Genomic DNA, 25,263 nt, shown 5'->3' with positions numbered 1-25,263 from the left:
AACTGCTTGTTATTCAGCCCTAGGATTCCCACCTTCAAACTATAGGCCTTTGTTAAGCTATGACTTAAACCAGATTATGAATTCAAATTGAGTTTCACACATTGAGATTTCTAAGCTAGGTCTAAAAACTTAAATCATAAGCCTGAAATGTCTTGCTCCTGTATCAGAGGAATTGAAGGTAAAAAGTTAGCACAAACCGAAAAATATATTGAAGACCCAATGTACAACTGTATAGGGTTACAAGATTTTATTCCATTTTATAACCCCCAGGATTCAGAAATAAAAACTCAAAAGAGATAGGAAGAATACATAGCTGCAACTGACATACATCAATTCTCTCAGCCACAATTTGAGACCTAGTACTTTAGTTTCATGAAGCTAAAAACAAAAGTCTTCCTATATTAGAAAGATGTGAGAAGTCCAATTTGATTGCAATCCAAATATTTCTCTTTTTAGTTTATTATTTTCAGCCAAATTATGTCTACTGACATTCTTATCACAGAAGTTGATGTTTTTTTGTTTTAATCCTAAGTTTATGAGGCAGAGCAGAATAATTTGGGGGCATCATTGGATATTCTGAAACATCTGACATTGTTTCCTTCTCACTGTCATTGTTTTGAGGACCTTCCTTCCCTACCTCACCTGTATTTGGCAACTTGATTGGAAAGTGAGATCTGTCATATATTGGGAAATGGTGGGAATATCTCTGTATAAGTTGGCAGTTGAAGTAAGTTGGAAGGAAGGCAGAACTGGAAAAAGTAGGGTTATTCTTTCCTTGTGAAAGAACCATGTTGTACTGCTTGAGGAAGGCCATATGCTTTGGGTTGGAATCAAGATGTTCCCTTGGGATCCACATATAATCCAACAACCTTTCTGCTGAAGGAATGGTGCCTTGGGCCCTTGACCAGCAGTTACCTTGTGTGCAGAACAGAGAGTTAACACTGGCATTTGGTTGTTCTGCAATATGATTAAGGAGACCACAACGGGCTTTTAGGTGTTGGAGCTCCCAACGGAGGTGAAAATTCTCCTCCTGGAGGGCAGCCATCTGGCTCTCAATTGCAAAATAGCTGAACTGCCTCTTTTCCCGGGAACGTTTTGCAGACTCGTTGTTCTTTTGCCTCTTCTCCCAGTAGACGGTGTCTTTTTTTTCTTCCGGGATGAACTCTCGTTTCCGGCGTAAAGCCCTGCTTGTGGCGTTTTTATAGCAAATGGCCAGTGGACCAAAAGGCCCCATTATTTCCTGAGAAGGGTTCATGGTGTCAGTGTTTGCTCAATTCCTAGAAGAAAATTTTAATATATATATATTATTAGAGCTATGAACCAACAGTTGAGTTTGTGAGCTGAGGAATTGAGAGAATCTTGTCATCAGATTTCTCCAAAGACCTCTCCACCAGTTTCTCTGCAAAGGGGCCATTTATCTGTGTACTTATGGTTTATTATTCAAGTTGCCCTTTGATTGATTATGGGAGTCTCATTTCATAAAACCAGAATGCAAGCAACCATCAACAATTAAAAGCCTACCTTACAAGGAAGAGTCTTGTCTTCCCTCAAAGAGGTGCCTTAACTATGAATCTATCTATCTTCTTTTAGGAGAATTATACAACATACCTGTCATTCTGTTCATAAAGCTGGTTACAGCAATTAAAACAAAAACACAAAATGTATTTATTAAATTTATATGCTGCCCATTTCCCTTATAACATGATGAGGTGATATATAAATTTAATATTTAAAAAATCAAGATAAGAGCTTGGGAGAGGAGTTGCTTTCTTCCCACTACATTTTCCTAAATAATGAGAGTGAGCAGAAAGATTCTCTTACATTGAGAACAACAGAGAAATTCATTTCCAGTGTCTCAGAGTGCATCAGATAGCTAAGTTTCTGGCAGCAAGTTCGTCTTCAAAAGAGATTCTTCTGCTGATCCTAAGTTTATATGGCTTTAAAAGTCAAATCAGTGCATTAAACAGTTGGCAGTCAGTGTGGATTTAATATAATAATAATAAAAAAATAATAATAATAGTAGTAGTAGTAGCACTTCTTTCGAGATTTATGGATAAGAGAGACTAACAAGGATGGAGATCGAATGAAAATTCTAGATAAGAAGTTTAAGTTTAAGTACTTAGTTTAAGTATTCAAAAGAGTACTGAGTCTGTGGGAGAAGCAAGATTTATAAACTTTTTGGAGTTAGCTTTAAGGGCAGTTTTCAAAGCACTTCTTTTGAGGTTTATGGACAAGAGAGACTGATAAGGAATGTGTTTATTGTGGATGGAATTTGTTATTGGTAAAGATTTAAATGTGTATAAGGGAATTTTAATGGTTTATGGACAAGAGAGACTGATAAGGAATGTGTTTATTGTGGATGGAATTTGTTATTGGTAAAGATTTAAATGTGTATAAGGGAATTTTAATGTTTTAAGTAATGTTCAAATTTGTGTTTTGGAGGTAGTTTATAAAGAATGATGGATAATAATATAAGTATGATATGAAAATGTTCAGAGTATATTGTTGTTGTTGTTAATTGCGAAGTCGTGTCCGACCCGTCGCGACCCCATGGACAATGTTCCTCCAGGTCTTCCTGTCCTCTACCATCTTCTGGAGTCCATTTAAATTCACACCTACTGCTTCAGTGACTCCATCCAGCCATCTCATTCTCTGTCGTCCCCTTCTTCTATTGCCCTCAATCTTTCCCAGCATTAGGCTCTTCTCCAGTGAATCCTTCCTTCTCATTAGGTGGCCAAAGTACTTGAGTTTCAACTTCAGGATCTGGCCTTCTAAAGAGCAGTCGGGGTTGATCTCTTCTAGGACTGACCGGTTTGAACGCCTTGCAGTCCAAGGGACTCGCAGGAGTCTTCTCCAGCACCATAGTTCAAAGGCCTCAATTCTTTGCGCTCAGCCTTTCTTATGGTCCAACTTTCACAGCCATACATTGCAACTGGGAAAACCATGGCCTGGACTATACGCACTTTTGTTGGCAGGGTGATGTCTCTGCTTTTTAGTATGCTGTCTAGATTTGCCATAGCTTTCCTCCCCAGGAGCAAGCGTCTTTTAATTTCTTGGCTGCAGTCCCCATCTGAGGTGATCTTGGAGCCCAGAAAAATAAAATCTGTCACTACCTCCATTTCTTCCCCATCTATTTGCCAGGAATTGAGAGGGCCGGATGCCATGATTTTGGTTTTCTTAATGTTGAGTTTCAAGCCAACTTTTGCACTCTCCTTCTTCACCCGCATCAAGAGGCTCTTTAGTTCCTCTTCACTTTCTGCCATTAGAGTGGTATCATCTGCATATCTTAGGTTGTTGATATTTCTCCCGGCAATCTTAATTCCAACTTTTGATTCATCTAGCCCTGCCTTTCTCATGATGTGCTCTGCATATAAGTTAAATAGGCAGGGGACAGTATACAGCCTTGCCGGACTCCTTTTCCAATTTTGAACCAATCAGTGGTTCCGTGTTCGGTTCTCACTGTTGCTTCTTGACCCGCATATAGGTTTCTCAGGAGACAAATGAGATGGTCTGGTACTCCCATCTCTTTAAGAACTTGCCACAATTTGTTGTGATCCACACAATCAAAGGCTTTGCATAGTCAATGAAGCAGAAGTAGATGTTTTTCTGGAACTCCCTAGCTTTCTCCATGATCCAGCGTATGTTGGCAATTTGATCTCTAGTTCCTCTGCCTCTTCGAAATCCTGCCTGTACTTCTGGTAGTTCTCGATCCACATACTGCTGGAGTCTAGCTTGTAGGATTTTAAGCATAACTTTACTAGCATGTGAAATGAGTGCAATGGTGCGATAGTTTGAACATTCTTTGGCATTGCCTTTCTTTGGAATTGGAATGTAAACTGACCTTTTCCAATCCTGTGGCCACTGTTGAGTTTTCCAAATTTGCTGGCAAATTGAGTGTAGCACTTTTACTGCATCGTCTTTTAAGATTTTGAATAGCTCAGCTGGAATACTGTCACCTCCACTAGCTTTGTTGTTGCTCAGATTTTCTAAGGCCCATTTCACTTCACATTCTAGGATGTCTGGTTCGAGGTCAGTGACCATCTCATTGTGGTTATCTGGGATGTTAAGCTCATTCTTGTATAGTTCTTCTGTGTAGTTTTGCCATCTCTTCTTAATCTCTTCTGCCTCTGTTAGGTCTCTGCCATTTTGGTCCTTTATCATGCCCATCTTTGCATGAAACGTTCCCTTCATATCTCCAATTTTCTTGAAGAGATCTCTGGTCCTCCCTATTCTGTTGTTTTCTTCTATTTCTTTGCACTGTTCATTTAAGAAGGTATTCTTATCTCTTCTAGCTATTCTCTGGAATTCTGTATTCAATTGGGTGTATCTTTCTCTTTCTCCTTTGCCTTTCGCTTCCCTTCTTTCCTCAGCTATTTGCAAAGCTTCCTCAGACAGCCATTTTGCTTTCTTGCATTTCTTTTTCTTTGGGATGGTTTTAGTTGCTACCTCTTGTACAATGTTGCGAACTTCCATCCATAGTTCTTCAGGCACTCTGTCTATCAGATCCAGTTCCTTAAATCTATTTGTCACCTCTACTGTATATTCATCAGGAATATGATTTAGTTCATACCTGAGTGGCCTAGTGCTTTTCCCTACTTTTTTCAATTTAAGCCTAAATTTTGCAACGAGAAGCTCATGATCTGAGCCACAGTCAGCTCCTGGTCTTGTTTTTACTGACTGTATAGAGCTTCTCCATCTTTGGCTGCAGAGCACATAGTCAATCTGATTTCTATGTTGACCGTCTGGTGATGTCCATGTGTAGAGCCGTCTCTTGGGTTGTTGGAAAAGAGTGTTTGTTATGACCATCGTATTCTCTTGACAAAATTCTATTAGCCTGTGCCCTGCTTCATTTTGTACTCCAAGGCCAAACTTGCCTGTTATTCCGGTTATCTTTTGGCTTCCTACCTTAGCATTCCAATCCCCCATGATGATAAGGACATCATTTTTTGGTGTTAATTCTATAAGGTCCTGTAGGGCTTCATAGAACTGGTCAATTTCATCCTCTTCAGCACCAGTGGTTGGGGCATAGATTTGGACTACTGTGATATTGAATGGTTTGCCTTGGATTCGAATTGAGATCATTCTGTCATTTTGGGGATTGTATCCCAGTATTGCTTTTCCTATTCTTTTATTGACTATGAAGGCTACTCCATTTCTTCTGAGGGATTCTTGCCCACAGTAGTATACCTGATGGTCATCTGAGTTAAATTCACCCATTCCTGTCCATTTTAGTTCGCTGATTCCTAAGATGTCGATGTTCAGTCTTGTCATCTCTTTTTTGACTACGTCTAGCTTGCCTTGATTCATGGATCTTACATTCCAGGTTCCTATGGAGAAAAAATCTTTACAGCATCGGACTTTCCTTTCACCACCAGATATATCCACAGCTGAGCGTCCTTTCGGCTTTGGCCCAGTCGCTTCATTCTTTCTGGCGCTACTAGTACTAGCCCTCTGCTCTTCCCCAGTAGCATATTGGACACCTTCCGACCTGAGGGGCTCATCTTCCAGCGTCATATCTTTTTTCCTTTTAGTACTGTCCATGGGGTTTTCATGGCAAAGATACTGGAGTGGTTTGCCATTTCCTTCTCCAGTGGATCACATTTTGTCAGAACTCTCTGCTATAACCTGTCCGTCTTGGGTGGCCCTGCACGGCATAGCTTATAGCTTCATTGAGTTACGCAAGCCCCTTCGCCACGACAAGGCAGTAATCCATAAAGGGGCAGAGTATATTATAATGTGTTTAATGATTGGGGTTTTTTTTAATTATTATTATTATTATTTTTAAGAGAAGATAACTTGTTTAATTAAATGTACCTAGATTTGTTTAGGATTTATATGTCTTTTAAGTTTTTTTTTTTTTTTTTTTTATAGGAGAGAAGATTATGGAGATTGAATGAAAATCTTAGATAAGAAGTTTAAGTTCAAGTATTTAGTTTAAGTATTCAAAGAGTATTTAGTTTTAATGGTATAATGAAGGTTTATATGTTTATTTTTGTGTTCTAGGATAAAGAAAGAGGGAGAGATTAGATTTTATATTGTAGGTATAGATATTCAAAGAAAGTAATGTTTAATTTGTGTTTTGGAGGGAGTTTATACAGAATGATGGATAATAATATAAGTATGATACTAGAAAATGTTTAGAGCATATTATAATGTGTTTAATGATTGCAATTATTATTTTTTAGAGAAGATAATCTATTTAATTTAATGTATTTAGATTTGTTTAGGATTTATATGTGTTTTAAGTTTTTCTTTTCTTTTTCTGAAAAATTTTAATTAAGCCTGTACTCAGCTCTGGGAAGGTTGGGGGAGGGTTTGGGAGGTTTGGGGAGGTGGGGGAGGGTATGGGAGGGTGGGGGGGGTTGGGGAGGGGATTTGTTTTGTAAAATTTAAAAAACTTTCAATAAAAAATAATAATAATAGTAGTAGTAGTAGTAGTAGTAGTAATAATGATAATGATAAAGTTGGAAGGGACCTTGGAGGTCATCTAGTCCATCCCCCTGCTCAGGCAGGAAACCCTATACCATTTCGGACAAATGGCTGTCCAGTCTCTTCTTAAAAACTTCCAGTGTTGGAGCATTCACCGCTTCTGGAGGCAGGTTGTTCCACTGGTTAATTGTTCTAGGGTAGTTCCCTATAAAACACATTGCAGTAGTCAATACAATGCAACCAACTCATGGATAACTATCCTGAGCAGGGGGTTGGACTAGATGACCTCCAAGATCTCTTCCAACTTTATCATTATTATTATTATGGATCCTCGCACAGTCAGCCAGATGTTCAGACTGGATTTGGCATTTTGTCTACCTATCGAGTCCTTACCCAGGACCTGGGATAGGCAGATGTGGATGTTTGATGGTATTACAGGTATCGTCGCAGGATGGAAGCAGTTCATAGTAAGGCCGCCTTTTGCAATTGACTAATAGCAAATTTGTCAATGCCAATGGTGTTCAAGTGGTGCTCCAGTTGTTTTGGGGATTGCACCCAAGGCTTATTATTATTATTATTAGATGGTGGATCATCGCACAGTCAGCCAGATGTTCAGACTGGATTTGGCATTTTGTCTACCTATCGAGTCCTTACCCAGGACCTGGGATAGGCAGATGTGGATGTTTGATGGTATTACAGGTATCGTCGCAGGATGGAAGCAGTTCCTAATAAGGCCGCCTTTTGCAATTGACTAATAGCGAATTTGTCAATACCAATGGTGTTCAAGTGGTGCTCCAGTTGCTTTGGGATTGCACCCAAGGAGCCTATTACTATTGGTACTACCCTTGCTTGCTTTTGCCACAGTCTTTCTATTTCTATTTGTAGGTCTTTGTATTTTGTTATCTTCTCCAGTTCTTTCTCGTCTATTCTGCTGTCTCCAGGCACTGCCACGTCCACTATCCAGACTTTTTTGTCTTTCTTATCGACAATTGTTAAGTCTGGGGTGTTATGTTGCAGGTGCTTGTCTGTTTGAATTCTGAAGTCCCAGAGCAGTTTAATTTTATCATTTTCTATGACTTTCTCTATTTTATGATCCCACCAGTTTTTGCTTACAAGCAAATGATATTTTTTGCAGATCTTCCAATGCACCATTGTTGCTACTTTGTCATGCCGCTGCTTGTAGTCAGTCTGTGCAATCTTCTTGCAACAGCTTACCAGGTGGTCCACTGTTTCTTCAGCTTCTTTGCATAGGCGGCACTTACTGTCTGTTGCTGTCTTCTCAATTTTGACTTTGTATGCATTTGTCCTTAAGGCTTGGTCTTGTGCAGCCAGAATTAGTCCCTCGGTCTCTTTCTTCAATTTTCCTGCTCTTAGCCATTGCCAGGTTTTATTATTATCTGCTTTCCCAGCTATTTTTTTCATGTATTGGCCATGTAGTGCTTTGTCTTCCCATGCCTCTATTCTGTTCTTCATTTGGTCTTCTTGTAGGCCAGTTTGGTCTCTCCAGTAGTCAGTAAGCCTTCCTGATATACTAATTTCAGTGCATCTTCATCATTGTTCTTCAGATATTCTTCCAAAGCCATTTTTTCTTCTTCAACCATCTGATGTACTTGTAGCATTCCACGCCCACCTATTTGCCTTGGTAGATAAAGTCTATCAATGTCACTGCGTGGATGAAGGGCATGATTCATTGTCATTATTTTTCTGGTCTGCCTATCCATTGCTTTTAGTTCTGCTTGAGTCCAGTCCACTATTCCAGCTGTGTACCTAATGACTGGGATTGCCCAGGTGTTGATTGCCTTTATGGTATTTCCTCCATTGAGTTTGGACTTTAAGATCTTCTTCACTCTCTTGATGTATTCACCTCTAATCTTTTTCTTGACTTCAGTGTGCTTGATGTTGTCAGCTTGAAGGATACCCAAGTATTTGTAGTACTCTTCCTCATCCAGACTCTTAATGTTATTTTCGTGGGGCATCTTGATTCCTTCAGTTTTCACTATTTTTCCTTGTTTGATAGTAAGTGTGGCACATTTGTCCAAGCCAAACTCCATTACAATATCTTGGCTATATATACGGACAGTGTTGAGCAGCGATTCTATTTCAGATGATGTTTTTCCATACAGCTTCAGATCATCCATGTAAAGGAGTGGGATAGTCTAGCAGATGTTTTTGATGTTTGATAACAATGTCCTGAGTTATTCAGTATTGTTGACAGAGGAAACAGTGCAATAACACATAGTAATGGTGACAATGAATCTCCTTGAAATATTCCTCTCTTGATATTAACCTCTCCCAGTCTCTCACCATTGATCTGCACAACTTGGTTCCTCCATTTGTGCCATCGATTTTTGCACAAATTTTCTGATGTTTCTACTTACTCCGTTATTTCTAGGCACTTGATTATCCAATCATGTGGCAGAGAGTCAAATGCTTTTTGTAGTCAATCCATGCTACATTCAGGTTGGTCTTCCTTCTCTTGCAGTTTTCCAAGATCATTTTGTCTATTAGGAGTTGATCTTTTGTTCCTCTTCTATTGGGGCGGTTTCCTTTCTGCTCATGTGGAAAGAGATTGTTTTCAACTAGATGCTGTTGTACTGCATCAGCTACCACACCAGTTAGTAATTTGAAAGTTGTTGGTAAGCAGGTAATTGGCCTGTAGTTACCTGGTGTTGCCCCTTTTGCTGGATTTTTTATTATTAGGTAGGTTTTCCCAGTTGTTAGCCACTTTTCATTTTCTCCTCCTTGTAGTATATTGTTGAACTGTTTGGCAATGAGTGGGTGTAGAACAGTTAGATGTTTCAACCAAAACCCATGCAGTTCATCTTCACCTGGTGCTGACCAATTTTTGATTTTCTTTGCTCTTTTTTCTACCATTTTTGTTGTTATTACTAGTTCTTTCATTTCAACTTCTGTTTTATTTGCATCCACCTCTTTTAACCAAGCTGCATCCTTGTTGTATTTCTTTGGGTTATCCCATATCTGCTTCCAGAACTGCACTGTTTCTTCCTTGTCAGGTACTGACTGATTCCTTGCAGTTTCTCCATTGATGGATTGGTAGAAACGTTTCTGATTGGATTGAAATTGGAGGTTCTGCCTATAGTTTGCAATTCGAGCTTCATATCTACTGATTTTCCTGGCTATAGCTGTTATTTGTTGCTTTATTATTTCCAATGCTTCCTTGATCTTCCTTGTTTCTAAGTGGTATTTCTTGATTAGGTATTCTTTGGTCTTCTTGTTCTTCAGCTTCTTTTCTTTCATCTGTTCTAGCTTGCTTGCATGTGATCTTAACTTGCTGATCTTATTTTCGAGTCTAACCTTCCATTTTTGTGGTGTACTGTTGGTTTGTTTTTCTTCTTTGTTGATTTTGCATCCCAGGTATTCAGTTATAACTGCAGCTGTGCTGTACATTAGTTGGTTTGTTTCTTGCAGTGAATTGGTGCTTATACTTGCTATTGCAGTATTTGCATCTTTTAATGCTTGTGCTAGCGGTTTCTTTGGAACAAGCTTCAATGCAGGTAGCCTTATTCTGTTGTTTTTGTGCTGTTTTAGATGCTCAATTATTCTTTGTTTCAATTCTTTTATTTCTTTAGTTAGAGGGTTTTGTTCTTCCTGAGGAAGAGGTGCCTGGTTTCCAAATGAGAACAGTTGTATATCTCTGCTGGATTCCTTCACTGCCAACTCCCCCCTGGTTTGCCTCTACATTCTGAATTACTTCTGGTAAGGCTTTGATTTCTTTGCCCTGGGTAAACCTTTGCAGTTCGTCCAATTCTGTTTCTGTGAATACTTTATTTCGTGTTATAAATCGGTGTTGATCTGCTAGTCTCTGTTCTGTTATTTCTGATTCTGGATGTTGTTCTTTCCAGAACTGGTGCATTCGTTTTAGATATCCTCTTCTTGTTGTACTTGATCTGTAGTAACAGATCATTATTTCTTTGTTTTCCATCACTGTGTATCTGCGACGGGTAAACACCTTTTCTTCCAGTAGTTCTGCAGCTGCTGGCCCTGGTTGCTCAGCCAACAGTCCTGAGTCCTGTAACCCATTTTTCACCAGATATCCAGGAACTCCAATATAGGCAGATGTGGATGTTTGAGGGTATTACAGATATCGTCGCAGGATGGAAGCAGTTCCTAGTACGGCTGCCTTTTGCAACTGACTAATAGCGAATTTGTCAATGCCAATTGTGTTCAAGTGGTGCTCCAGTTGTTTTGGGATTGCACCCAAGGAGCCTATGACTATTGGTACTACCCTTGCTTGCTTTTGCCACAGTCTTTCTATTTCTATTTGTAGGTCGTTGTATTTTGTTATCTTCTCCAGTTCTTTCTCTTCTATTCTGCTATCTCCAGGCACTGCCACATCCACTATCCAGACTTTTTTGTCTTTCTTATCGACAATTGTTAAGTCTGGGGTGTTATGTTGCAGGTGCTTGTCTGTTTGAATTCTGAAGTCCCAGAGCAGTTTAATTTTATCATTTTCTATGACTTTCTCTATTATTATTATTATTATTATTATTATTATTATTATTATTCCTAAATCTAAATGGAATAGGAAAGTTACAGTTGTTACACTAACTACAATTGTACCAATGTGGTCCTTGCCCCTTAAGAATTCAATGATTACAATAAGCAGAGTGAAAGTCTGGAATTCTGCATTTAGAAAGGCCTGAGTCCTAGATCATGCACCCACCTTGAACGTTTTTGATTCTGTCCATCAACTGTAGATGCCCCTGCTCAAAAGCTATCCCCACACCTTAAGATGAAAAGTCCTATAAATTAATTGATTACTGAAAAATCAAAGTCAAACAGATCCAGCAGGAACTTTTGTGGATGTTAGCAATAGAAGTGGATCCAGAGATGAAACAAAAAACTATACTTTCAAAGCTTAGTTGTTTCTCCAAGCTAACATCACAAAACCAACCCTACCAGCATTGACCTTTCCCCAGGTTTACATAAGATTTGCAAGGTAATCCGGGTTTAAGCACTTATAAGATGTTTTCTCTTCTTGTTTTGATGCTGATATTGAAGGTACAGTGAAATCATAGAGGACCTGGGGATACCTGACCTTTTAAGTCTGCTTAGCGGTGCAGCTCTCAATCACTTCAGACCCGCCTGGAAAATTGGTAAGATCAACCACAATTTCCTTTTTATCACCTCATCTGCTACCTCACCCTGGAAGAAGAAAGAGAACAGCAATCTTCACTTTTCAAAGAATGGCAAACATCATTGTGGTCCCCTGAGCCCTATTTCTGGAGTCTCCTATTGCCGGAATTCATTGGCTGGTTTCTCATAACAAATTATTTCCTAAACAAGTTGTAATGCAGGCTAAAGCCAGAATAAGATCTGTTTATTAGGCCCTTGGATATGGCTTAAATATAGCAATTAGATTTTGTTAACTCAGATTTAAGTTTAGGTCAAGATGATTGTGTGAACCCAAGCATTGTGTCATTGCCTTTCCTCCTGCTTTTCTTGGCTATTAAAAATATACTGTATATCTTAAACAGAAATAGTGTCATGGCCTAAAAAAGATGGCCCATTGCAAATGTTATAAAAAATGAATTGCCTAATGAAATCTGGAAGTGCATAAAAACAACTCTTATGATTCATGTTGACTCATAATTAGCATTTAGTGAGAAGTGTTACTTCAGTGTTCCAAATATTTTGCAAGCATAATCATACAGATCTGACAATCTAAAAGGGGGACAGAATTATGACACACGCAACTTGCTGCAAAGGCCAAAATCTAAGGGCAGCTGAGAGGAAACATAAGTTTTCTTAAATCTGTGGGTCAAAAGTAATAGTAATAGTAATAGTAGTAAAGTTGGAAGGGACCTTGGAGGTCATCTAGTCCAACCCCCTGCTCGGGCAGGAAACCCTACACCATTTCGGACAAATGGCTGTCCAGTCTCTTCTTCAAAACTTCCAGTGTTGGAGCATTTACTGCTTCTGGAGGCAAGCTGTTCCACTGATTAATTGTTCTCACTGTCAGGAAGTTTCTCCTTAGTTCTAGGTTGCTTCTCTCCTTGATTAGTTTCCACCCGTTGCTTCTTATTCTGCCTTCAGGTGCTTTGGAAAATAGCTTAATTCCCTCTTCTTTATGCAGCCCCTGAGATATTGGAATACTGCTATCATGTCCCCCCTTGTCCTTCTCTTCGTTAAACTAGACATACCCAATTCTCGCAACCGTTCCTTATATGTTTTAGCCTCCAGTCCCCTAATCATCTTTGTTGCTCTTCTCTGTACTCTTTCTAGAGTCTCAACATCTTTTTTACATCGTGGTGACCAAAAGTGTGTCTCATTCAACTGAAACTCCAATTGGCAGGCAGTGTTACTATCAGGTGCTAAGAGGCACTTTTGAGAGGAAAGTCTAGGATAGGTTTCTCAAACTTGGTATTCAGGTGGTTGTAATGTGGAATGATGAACAATCACTAGAATAATGATGTGTCTGTATAATTACTGGAATAGTGCTGTGTTAGTTGTATGTGACTAACCTAATGTGCATTGCACTTGGATACAATGTATGTAGCAAATTCTCTCCATTGTATACCCCTGAGAAACGAACCTAATGTATTACAATGTGTATTCCTTTGTTCCTGAGAAAAAGAAAGTATAAAACTGAAGTCTGAACCCGCCCTCGGGGTTCAAAATTACTGTTGCTATTGCTTCTGAACCTGCGCAATAAATCTCTCTGCTAAAACTCTCTGGAATTCGTAAGAGTCCTTTCGTTTTCCACAAGATTTGGGATCATATTTGTTTTATAACACAATATTTGGAAATTATACTGGGAAGATAGAAGGTTATTACTTAACATAAGTAATTTGATAAACAAGAGACACAGAGAAAATTCTAAACCAGTATTTTTCAAACTTGGCAACTTTAAGATGTATAGTCTTCAACTCTTTGAATTTCTCAGCCAGCATGAATGGGAATTCTGGGAGCTGAAGTCCAAGTTTGAAAAACTCTGATCTAAATCTTAGTTTAGATGCTGCTTGCAGAGAATGTCCTCTTCTTAAAAATCTAGAACTAAAGTAATCCTAGAAAAGATTTCTTTATCACTTTGGAATTTTCCCAAGCAACTTTATTTTCTGGTATCCACAGTTCCTGACCTGTGAGTGCAAGTTTTTGACTCTGCATCCATGAATCCATTCTTGAACTCTGAGCCCCAGTCTTTTATGTCAAGTTTCCAACTCCTTGTCATGGCATATGGCCCATGATTCTGATTTCTAAATCCTATATTCAAGTCTGGGCTTATAGTAATACATGCTTGATTTTAGAATTATGATTCCCAATGACTGTACATTTCTGATTCTTAACTTACAGCTTCTAAACTAGATCCAGCTTCTGATTCCTAGCCGTCTTACAGTTTTTTATGATTTCTGATCCTAGACTTTCTGCTCATGACGGATCCATGATTTCAGGCAACTAACTCCTTCCCAGAAAGCTGAATTTATGCCTTCTAAATCTTGCTGCTTAACTGCAGATATTGGATTCTTTGGCTATTGAACTAGGCTGAGAAAATTGTAGAGCTGTGGGGTGAGAAGGGACCATGAAGATTAGATCAACTAGGCTGACTTTCTAGCAATGTGCAGGAACACCAGCTGAACCATCCTTAAGAAATGGCTCTCCAGACTTTTGATCTCTCTATGAAGACAGATTATTCCACTGCTGTATAGACAATTAGGAAGTTTGCCTTTGTATTTATATAAAACCCCTGTTGCTGCAACTTATACCTATTATTTATGTCCTACTTTCTGTGGCCATGGAAAAGAGTTTCTTGCCGTAATCTCTATGACACCCTTTTATCTATCAAGATGCTGAGTTCCGACATATAGCTTATAATGCCAAACTTCTCAACCTCATTAGGGGGAAAATCTGGTTGTTGAGTATTGTGTGGGTGGTAAGAGCACATAGAAATTGATGAATATGCTAATGGAAAGCACCCTGAATTGTGCACAAAAACATATGAGCTCACAAACCTCAGGTATTATTTGTAACTTCATGTCTTGGCAAGCTTGTCTTCTGACCCACTGCAAACAAACATAAGCCTAGAATTATGTTGCAAGTCAAAGTCCACTGACTACACCAGATCGTGATTGTTCATAGCCCTATGTATGAAGCAAAACCAGATCACTGGAGAAAACTGCCTCCTGTCTAGCCAAACAAGGATCTCCTAATTGCACATTGTTTATAGCAGTTCTCCATAGGATAGATCCTTCCTTGTCAATTTCATGGAAGGAAGTTGAACTTTGTCAACTTCACAGCCCGGTCAGTGGTTATGCCTGATGGATTATAGATCTAAACATCTGGAGTAGCCTGGTCTATCAGAGAAGAGCAACAAAGATGATTAGGGGACTGGAGGCTAAAGCATATAAGGAAAGGCTGCTGGAATAGGATATGTCTAGTTTAACGAAGAAAAGGACGAGGGGGGACACGATAGCAGTGTTCTAATATCTCAGGGGCTGCCACAAAGAAGAGGGAGTCAAGCTATTTTCCAAGGCGCCTGAAGGCAGGACAAGAAGCAATGGGTGGAAACTAATGAAGGAGAGAAGCAATCTAGAACTAAGGAGAAACTTCCTGACAGAACAATTAACCAGTGGAACTACCTGCCCTAGAAGTGGTGAATGCTCCAACATTGGAAGTTTTTAAGAAGAGACTATTATTATTATTATTATTATTATTATTATTATTATTATTATTATTATTATTATTATTATTATTATTATTATCATCATCATCATCAAGTCAGGCAATTTTTCTCCAGGGTTTTCTAGCTATATCTGGAACCAAAACTTGGATCATCTTCATATATCTAAACTTTCTCTAAACATCAGGGTTCTGGTCTCTATGATTTTGAAGAAAAGGACAAATTAAATGGGGTATGGGAAGCCTCCTCGTACTGAGTCTGATCATTAATCCATCCACTTCAATACCAGCAGGCCACAGTCCCTATGGATTCCCAGTGCTATTTGAAAATATCTGGGGAATTCGTCCTGCACGAATCCATCCATAACATAATATTGATATAAATATATTTCTTCTCTAGCTCTGGAAGGAAAAAAAGAGGTCTATCCTTTAGAAAAACATTCGCCAACCCTGAGGTGGATTTTGTTACCAATGGGGGTAACAGTAAAAAGCCAAGATTTTTAATGCTGAGAGAAAATCACATTGAAATGAAACGTGCCTCACTGAATGAAAGTTGAATGTCAGTTCCCTAGAAGTGATGAGTTACAGTATTAGGAAGAACTTTGCAAACTTTTAAAAATGTCATGCACTCCTTTTTTAGCTCTAACCACAGCTACCGCTTTTATTACTGATATAAATTGCAACTTGTGTAGGAGAAGAGGAAATACTTGAGGTTATAAAGCAATACTTATGGTTGAAAGAACTTTCAACTACATGTTGATAAATTTCATATTATTGGCTTGAAAAATCAAAGCCTATTAAAGTCTACAGGAAGACTCCTATCTTGGTCAATCCAGTTTTTGCTTCATAACTATTGTTTCCTGTCCAAGTTCAGAAGCCATTGATTACCTCTGTACTCTTGGATAGAATATAGGTTGTATCTCCTCAGTCCTCATACATTGTCCACAACAATTCCAGGAAGAATCATAGTGAAGGATAGCAATTTTGTATGATGAGCAATTCCAATAATTGATGGTTTATTCCAGGGATGTCAAAATTGCAACGTCATGTGACGTGTCATGACGTATTGTGACTTTTTTCCCATTGCCAGCAATGGGGTGGGCGCGGTTTCACCATGAAGCATCTGGCTCGCGGGCCGGCAGTTTGACACCCCTGGTTTATTTGGTAAAGCAAGGTTTGAATAATAGTACTGGAATAAGCTGTTTGGGTCACTGAGTGGGCACTGTTGATCTGCTTCCTTACTTTTATATAGTTTTTTTTCCTGATATTCAGCTACAATCTACCATCCTGTATTTTAAATCCATTATTCCCCATTCACCCATTTCCCTGAATCTTCCTTAAAATGTAATACCCAGAACAGGACCCTGAACTGTGTGTAGTCTGATCAAACTAGAATAAAGTAGAACAATTAATTCCCAAGATTGGGAAATCATTTTGTTTCTGTTGAGGCAGCCTAAAATAGTATTCACGTTTGTTGCAACTACATTGCATTGCTGACTCATATTCAACTACTACGTCAACATCTTTTTCCACAATGACTACCGCCAACATAAGTACTTACCTTTATATTCCTATGCATTTGATCTGTTTGTACAAAACTACACAATACCCAGCTTCTAACCGACAGTGGACAGTCAGGAGTTGACTTAATAATATTAATAATAGTAAAGTTGGAAGGGACCTTGGAGGTCATCTAGTCCAACCCCCTGCTCAGGCAGGAAACCCTATACCATTTTGGACAAATGGCTGTCCAGTCTCTTCTTAAAAACTTCCAGTGTTGGAGCATTCACTGCTTCTGGAGGCAGGTTGTTCCACTGGTTAATTGTTCTAACTGTCAGGAAGTTTCTCCTTAGTTCTAGGTTGCTTCTCTCCTTGATTAGTCTTCATCCGTTGCTTCTTGTCCTGCCTTCAGGCGCCTTGGAAAATAGCTTGACTCCCTCTTCTCTGTGGCAGCCCCTGAGATATTGGAACACAGCTATCATGTCCCCCCTCGTCCTTCTCTTTGTTAAACTGGACATACCCAATTCCAGCAACTGTTCCTTATATGCTTTAGCCTCCAGTCCCCTAATCATTTTATTGCTCTTCTCTGTATTCTTTCTAGAGTCTCAACATCTTTTTTACATTGTGGTGACCAAAACTGGATGCAGTATTCCAAGTGTGGCCTTACCAAGGCATTGTAAAGTGGTATTAATACTTCACATGATCTTGATTCTATCCCTCTGTTAATGCAGCCTAGCACTGTGTTGGCCTTTTTGACAGCTGCAGCACACTGCTAGCTCATATTTAGGTGATTGTCGACTAGGACTCCAAGGTCCCTCTGAGTCCTTGTGAAGGTTTAATTTAAATCCAAGCCCAAAGTAACATTTAGGGAACCATAATGCTCACCTTCCAATGAAACCATTATTATGAGTTCATAGCTATTAGCTTTGTAGTCTTGAGAATGCACATTTCTCTATAAATAAAGGATAGAGGGGAACATTCAAAGACCTGGATGCTTTTAGTTTAGAAAAAAATGAGAGATAGCAATGCTTTTGAAATCCTGACAGTTGTAGAGAGTTAACAGACAAAGGCTTCACTTCCAGTCTTTCTAATAATCAGAGTTAAGTTTTGACTCACTGAAATCTGGACCTAAACACTCCAGTTGGTAAGGTTTTTTTTCACACTTGTAATTCATTTATAAATGTTGTGACCACAAGGCCACAAACACAGATTTTCGTTTTATTTTTTTTAAGCATTTGATCAATGCACGGAGGCCAGGATGTAGGTCAACTCTTCCCTAAGTTGTTGTGGGACTCAAGACACACCTAACCAGGTTTGCAAAAGACCTGACATAGTGTGAAAACCTTGGTTCATTTTTAACCTTGGTTAGTAGTTATGGATGTATGTTGATATGCTTTGAAGTGTCCTAGCAGTTGTAAAAAAAATTCAAGATAGCAGTTGTGATGCAGGTTTAAAAAAGGAAGGTTGTGGCTTTGTGTGGTTATGCCATCCATCTTGAATTTTTGGACCTCTCCTTTGCAGATACCCATTTACAACATTTCCATTTTGCCAACTTCAGAAGGATTCCTGACAATTTATAAAAAGCTGGACGTAAAGTCCATTAGGATTTTAAGACTCCGAAACTCAGCATCCAATAAAAAAAGTTGCCTTCCACTCCTCTTCTGCAATTGACCTTTCAAGATATTGGGCTATCTCTGAAAATTTAAATCAATCAAATCAATGTTATAAAGTTCTCATTGCCTGGAAAACGGGGGCACTTGGAAAAACAAAGTTCAGAACATCATCCCATTCTTTGATTAACTGGCAAAAGAAAACCTATTGAGTTAAAGTATTCAGAAATTTATGCAAATTAATCCCTTTCATCTTTTCAATAAATCTTAGAACCCTCTCTGAGGCCCTTGCTTTTCAAAAGTATGGTATTGTTTGTAACTTTGCTGTGAAGAGTCAGTCTCAAATCTCCATATATTTTTAAAGCCTCTGAGTCCTGCCCCACAAGATATTAGGAGAGTAGCTCAGCCATATTGGGGTGAACAGAATCTAAGGGGCGACTGGATGACAGATAAAAGTTGAAGAAAACAACTCTTTGCAGTTAACTAGAGCAGGGGTCCCCAACCCCCAGTCCATGGACCGGTACCGGCCTGTGGCATGCCAGCAACCGGTCCGTACAAACAAGCAAAACCCCATCCGCAAGATGCAGGCAGCACACAAAACCACACCCCCTCCGGTCCGCGAAAAAACTTCTCTCCACGTAAACGGTCCCTGGTGCCCAAAAGGTTGGGGACCTCTGAGCTAGAGGTTCTTTCCATTTCTGCAGTCTAGATGTTGTAGAGAATGGGAAAAGAATGGAGCAGGCAAAGACTGACAAACAATGGAGGTGTTATGGAACTAAATTTTTAAAAATCCAGTATAATTTTGGACCTCAGGCCAATCTATTATAGGGGCACAGTTTTGAAGTATCAGGACTGCATGGTTAGAATGTATAGGAGCTGGAGTCTCAAGGCATTTGGAAGACACTTCATTGAGAATGCTGGATTGTGGATATGGAAGATACCTTTCATGTCTCAAAATACCATGATATACCAGAGCAATACTTGATACAGTATAATAGTAGCTGCTTTCCTGTGTTCCCAGTTGTGGGAGGGGGGATTGTTAAACATAGCATAAATTAATAAAAGTTGCCTAACAATTTAATTTGCATTTTTTAAAAAAATGAAACTCCCTGAGTTAAAAGATAGATTCAACTATAGGTTAAGGAAAGAAAGTTATTCTGAAAACTGAGCAAAATTAAATTTATTTGAGTAAACACTAGATGTAAACATAACTCAAGTTAAATTTACTTAATTAAATGCATCTCACAAAATTGACTATTAACTATTTGACTCCAGAAGTTTACATATTAATCAGGTCCTTAAAAATAATTCATTTGAATGTTACTGCCCAGACTTTATTTATCTATTCAAACGTTTTGTCTAAAATAAAGGGAAATTCTATTACTTTCTGACTAAGATAATTCAGCTATAGCTCTTTTGATTTCTGATGTTTAGAATTTTTTTCTAATTTTGCAAGAGTATAAAAAAATCTTAAGGAAAAAATAGATAAGGGTGGTGGGAACCAAAACCAGCTAGAACTGATTGTTGAAAGAATTTAGAGGAACAAAGAAATGAAATGATAAAACCAGAATCTTAAAGAATAATTCTTCTATAATGAAGCAAACGGTTTAAATTTTAACTTAAAATTTAAAAGCCTAAATTAAGAATAAGCTCGTATATATTTTCTGGATTACTTTTGTTGTTGTTGTTGCATCTTGGAAAATGTATCTCCTTTTTCATTTTTTTCTCTTTTTCTTTTTTCTTTGATCTTTGTTCAGTGACTCCTATATCAAGACTTATTTAATACCCCAATGTTTAATTCTCTTGTATGTTGTTGGTTTATTTCGTCTATTAATCACCTCTTATTCATAACTTAAACAGTATTAAGTAATTTTGGAATTCAATTACATGCTCATATTTTTAAGTTTGTCTCCAATTATCAGCAGAATAAAAATAGCACTTAGCTCCCATTTTTGTGAAATAGATCAGGGGTCCCCAACCCCCGGTCCATGGACCAGTACTGGGCCATGGCATGCCAGCAGCCGGTCCGGCCAAACAAGCAAAGCTCCATCCGTGGGATGCAGGCAGCACACAAAACCACGCACTCTCCAGTCTGCGGAAAAACCTCTCTCCACGGAACCAGTCCCTGGTGCCCAAAAGGTTGGGGACCTCTGAAATAGATTACTCAAAGATCAGCACATGTTTATTTAGTAGCATTTCTCTGTGGCACTGCTTCCCACAGAACATAATAAAACAACAACAATACAATTAAAATAAATGCTAATATAATTCCTCAAAACTGAACAGATATAATAAGACTTTTGTTGGTGAAAAGCCAGGGCGGAGGGAGCTGTGTACATCATTTGTAGGAACAGAGCACTTTCTACTGGGGGGGGGGTGCTTTCATTGATTGTTCGCTCATGTTCACTTTAGTAAATGTTCAGTGCAAAAGGAAAAATATTTGAATCACGAAAGACTGGAATTGGGCCAGATTTAGACATGACAAGGTGCTAAACCAGTGTTTTTCAAACTTGACAAATTTAAAATGTGTGAACTTCAATACCACGAATGCTGAAGAATTTGGGGAGCTGAAGTCCACACATCTTAACATTACTAAGACTGAAAAACACTGTTCTAAACTGTCTTTATCTGCCTCAAGGGTTTAGAAGACATAGATGATTGGAGCACAACCAAATCAATTAAAAAGTAAATTAAACGCTTCCATTTTTATACAGTGTAACTGTAATACAATATACAGCCGATCTCTAGGTGCTGAGTAATTATACTTACACTGAGTAAACATCAAGGAAGCCTCTAAAAGATCTAGGAGCAAGAGAGAAAGAGAAACTATCAGACTGCAAAAAATAAGGTATTTTACAAAATGAATTTAAAATACCAATTTAAAAACAAGCTTGTACTAATTTTCTAAATTACATTTTTTGTTGCATCCTGGAAAATTTGTCCTATTTTTCATTTTTTCTCTCTCACTTTCTTTTGGTTGGGAGTACATCAAGACTTATTAAAACCGCAATGTTTAATTCTCTCTTTTTAAAAAATATACTTTATTAAATTTTTACATAAAATAAAATATAGCACAAAATAAATTAAAAGGAAAAGATAGGAAGGGGTGCAATAGAATAAAGAAAGAAAGAAATTATTTGGGAGGGAGCTTTCAATTTTCTTTTTATACAGTTATAAATGCAAAATACCTTAATCTTTTGATTTAAAATTCAATAATATGTTGTATTTCTATGACTATAAACAATTCTTATTGTCAATTCTTAAAATTAATATAGCATTTTTTGTTTCAAGCAAAAACTCCAATAATGATTTCCACGTAGAAACAAAACTAGACAAAATCTTTTTTTAATCAAAGTAATTAATTTTTCCATCTCAGCCAGTTCCATAAGCTTCATCATCCACTCTCCCATTGTGGGAATCTATAGGTCTTTCCATGTCTGTGCATAACCAGGTTTAATTCTCTTATATATTGGTGGTTTGTTTAGTCCATTGATCACACAACACAAAAGCCAAAGATGCGAGGTTGAATTAAAAGTTGGGTTACAATATCTCAAATAAATACCTCCCCAACTATACTCTGAGCTCTACCATTTGGCCATCAAATACTTGGAATGAGAAAATCTCTTTTCAGTTATGTTTGTAATGTCATATTAGGATTTCTCAAATGTTTTTCCCTTCCTGCTCAATGACTGTTTGGAAAGAAACAAGGTTTGTTGTTGATATCCTGACTATTTCATTCTGTCTTACTCTGTTTTTAACCTGGTTTATTTTTTTTAAAAAAGATACCGGATTTGTAAAGAAGGTTTAAATTATAAAGTAGCTTTATTACCAATTGTTTTAATTTGCTAAAAAGGTTCGTTCTGAGTTAATTTTATCGTAAGTTGAAAACCAGGCTAGACATTTTATAAATAATGAAGAGTATTTCTTCAATGACTTTTCAATAGCATTCCATTTTTCCCCGCAGTGAATAAATGGAGACTTAGTTTTTTCTTAGAAAGTTCTGCAAAGTCAACATTTCTTCTAACACAAAAAGTTGTTTCAGAATTTTAACTATCCAGTGTGTAATTGTGAATCCTTTGGACATTCTAGATTCAAGTTAGTACAATTTTAGCAACAACAAATTTACTTCAAACGTTAACTTTTTGCTGCAAATCAGTTTTGAAATTTAGAAGTCCATTTAGAAGTCCAGCTGCCACAAAGAAGAGGGAGTCAAGCTATTCTCCAAAACACCTGAAGGCAGGACAAAAAGCAACGGATGGAAACTAATCAAGAAGAGAAGCAACCTAGAACTAAGGAGAAACTTTCTGACAGTTAGAACAATTAACCAGTGGAACAACCTGCCTCCAGAAGTGGTGAATGCTCCAACACTGGAAGTCTTTAAGAACAGACTGGACAGCCATTTGTCCAAAATGGTATAGAGTTTCTTGCCTGAGCAGAGGGTTGGACTAGATGACCTCCAAGGTCCCTTCCAACTTTACTATTATTATTATTATTATTATTATTATTATTATTATTATTATTATATAGCTAGACATGTACATCCCTGGACAACTCTCTGGAGGTTTATTTGGGAGGCAAACATATCCCATATACCTTCCTCCTATTTTTCCCACAACAACAATCCTATGAAGTGAGTTGGGCTGAGATACCAAGTGGCCAATGTCACCCAGTCAGCTTTCATGTCTAAGTCAGTACTAGAACTCACATCTCCTAGTAATTGGCCCAAGGTCACCCAGCTAGCTTTCATGTCTAAGGCAGGACTAGAATTCAGTTTCTAGCCTCATAACTTTAACCATCACCAGGTTGACTCTCCGCTAAATTTTTACCTCATAATAGGCATTTGAAAAGACTGAATGCTGTACAAGGCTGTCATGTGCCTGGTATAAAAGTAATTTACTAGGTCAGTCAGATTTCCAACATCACGTTAAATCTTGGCTGGACAGTAAGTCATTGCCAAATTCTTTCATACATTTTGGACATTTAGCATCTTAACTGTCCAAATCTTATCTAATCTAATCCAACTAATTTAATGAGATAATAATCCAAAATAATTCCACAAGACCATACTTATTTTTCTTCTTAAATATTTGCTAATTTCTGAATTCTAAATTAGATGCTATGTTTCTGACAGCTACTTTCTGGCCGCTCACAAACAAATTCTAAGAAATTTTGTATGAGAAAGCTGAAAAGAGGAAAACAGTGGTTAGTCCGAATAACAACAAATGCACTTTGATGGAGTTGAGGACAGGGTCTTGATGTAATAAAAGTACATATAAGATAATTTAGGTGTTAATGAAAATCTTCATAGATAATAGTTTTCTGATCCATGTTCTTAAAAATATTGCATTTTCGCAGGAATTCTCTTTGGACTTTGAGAAGCCGTTTTATTTTATGAAATATTTTCTTCTCCTATACCTTATTTTGAAAAGAAATTTGTTGTTCAATTGCAGATTCTGATTTAATATGATTTTTATGATCTCCAGAAAACCTGCTCCTTGAGGCTCTGCTTGCTGAGCAAAACAGACCCCTCTTTTTACCAGGATGGCTTATGAAATATTATAATAAATTTGCATACTCTGAGCAAACATTTTAAGAGAGAATCTCTGACTGAGTATCCAAAAACAACCATAACTGAATTATTTTTTAAATGCCGTCCAACTCCCAGCAACTCTAGGCAATCATATCAAGTAGGATGAAGTCAAAATGAATGATTTACTTCAAAAACTCCGAATAAATCAAAAGAGAATGGAGAGAAAGAAAGTGAAAGAAGTTGTATGGAAGGAGAGAAAGATGGAAGAAAGGTTAGGAATGATTAAGAAAGGAAAGAGAACTGAGGAGGATTTTTAGGTTTTTTTTAGATATACAAGGAGAAAGTTCGCTAAGTTCAATAGAATTTGTTTCCATCTAAATTTGATTTCATTGTGGTGCAAGAATGTAATATCAAACATGCTTATTTAGGATTGAAATCTTGAAAAATTGCTTGGGACTACGCTGAGCAAAGGCCTTTTTAGAGAATACAGTTTGTTTTCTCTGGAGAATTTGGACTTGTTAGTTACCCATAAAGAGAAATAAACAATAATTAGTTGCATTTTGTGCATTTTGTGCAACCTGTCACTGTTTTTACGACATGCTGGGTTAAAAATTATAATGCCAAATGTGATAAACTTGGTCAATGATAACTTTGTTTTTTTGCAGGAAGGGGGGTACTATTTTGTTCAAATCTGGTCTGTTTGGATCGTTTGTATTTCAATGTAAGATATGGCCAGAAAACAGGTGAAAAGTAAGGTTAAGCTTCTTGGACAAATGCAGATCTTGGATCAAGGGAGAGAAAAAAGGCAACGCTTACCTGCCAGCATCAAAGGCTCTGAAAATGGGTTAATAAATCAGTACTTCCAAATCTTGAGCAGCTTCTCTGCTTGCTTCTTTGCTTTGACCTGAAAGGTGGCATTGATGTCACTGTTATGTAAGAAAAAGGGAGGACACACCACGTATGGTGGGATTGCTTTTATCATAAGAAAGTGGGAAATGAGTCATTGGAACAGAGTGTGTGTGTGTGATATGTGTGGTATGTGTGTGTATGGAATGTATGTGTTAGAGAGAGCAAGAGAGCTACCCTTTCAGCAAAGTTATGTTTCAGGTTGCCAACACTATGCTGCAGTTTCTACCCATATACAGGCAGTCCTCGATTTTTGGCCACAAATGAGCACAAAATTTCTGTTGCTAAGTGAGACAGTTGTTAAGTGAGTTTAGCTCCATTTTATGACCTTTCTTGCCACAGTTGTTAAGTGAATCCCTGCAGTTATGAAGTTAGCAAATTGGTTGTTAAGTGAATCTGACCTCCCCATTGACTCTGCTTATCAGGAGGTTGCAAAAAGTAGTCACATGACCCCGGGACACGGCAACCATCGTCAATATGAGTCGGTTGCTAAGTGTCTGAATTTTGATCATCTGATAATGGGAATGGTGCAACGTTAGTAAAGTGAAAAACAGTCATAAGTCACTTTTTTTCAGTGCCGTTGTAACCTCAAATGGTCACTAAACAAAACTGTTGTAAGTCAACGACTACTTACATCTTGAATTGCAGCTC

General features: G+C 37.9%; 1 long non-coding RNA gene across 1 annotated transcript; it reads right to left on the bottom strand.

The window, feature by feature from the left end:
- Positions 1–368: 368 nt before the first annotated feature.
- Positions 369–20,963, bottom strand: LOC120301369. The gene is made up of 3 exons (XR_005554867.1): positions 20,946–20,963; positions 11,489–11,595; positions 369–1,277 (listed from the first exon to the last, which is right to left on the bottom strand). It is a non-coding gene; the product is annotated as an uncharacterized LOC120301369 (long non-coding RNA).
- Positions 20,964–25,263: the final 4,300 nt, after the last annotated feature.

This window comes from Crotalus tigris, unplaced genomic scaffold, assembly GCF_016545835.1.
Source record: "Crotalus tigris isolate CLP2741 ecotype Arizona unplaced genomic scaffold, ASM1654583v1 scf7180000024379.1109085, whole genome shotgun sequence".
In the NCBI taxonomy this organism is placed as follows: Eukaryota; Metazoa; Chordata; class Lepidosauria; order Squamata; family Viperidae; genus Crotalus; species Crotalus tigris.
The sequence above is the reverse complement of the archived record's forward strand: the minus strand, read 5'-3'. Positions and strand labels throughout refer to the sequence as shown.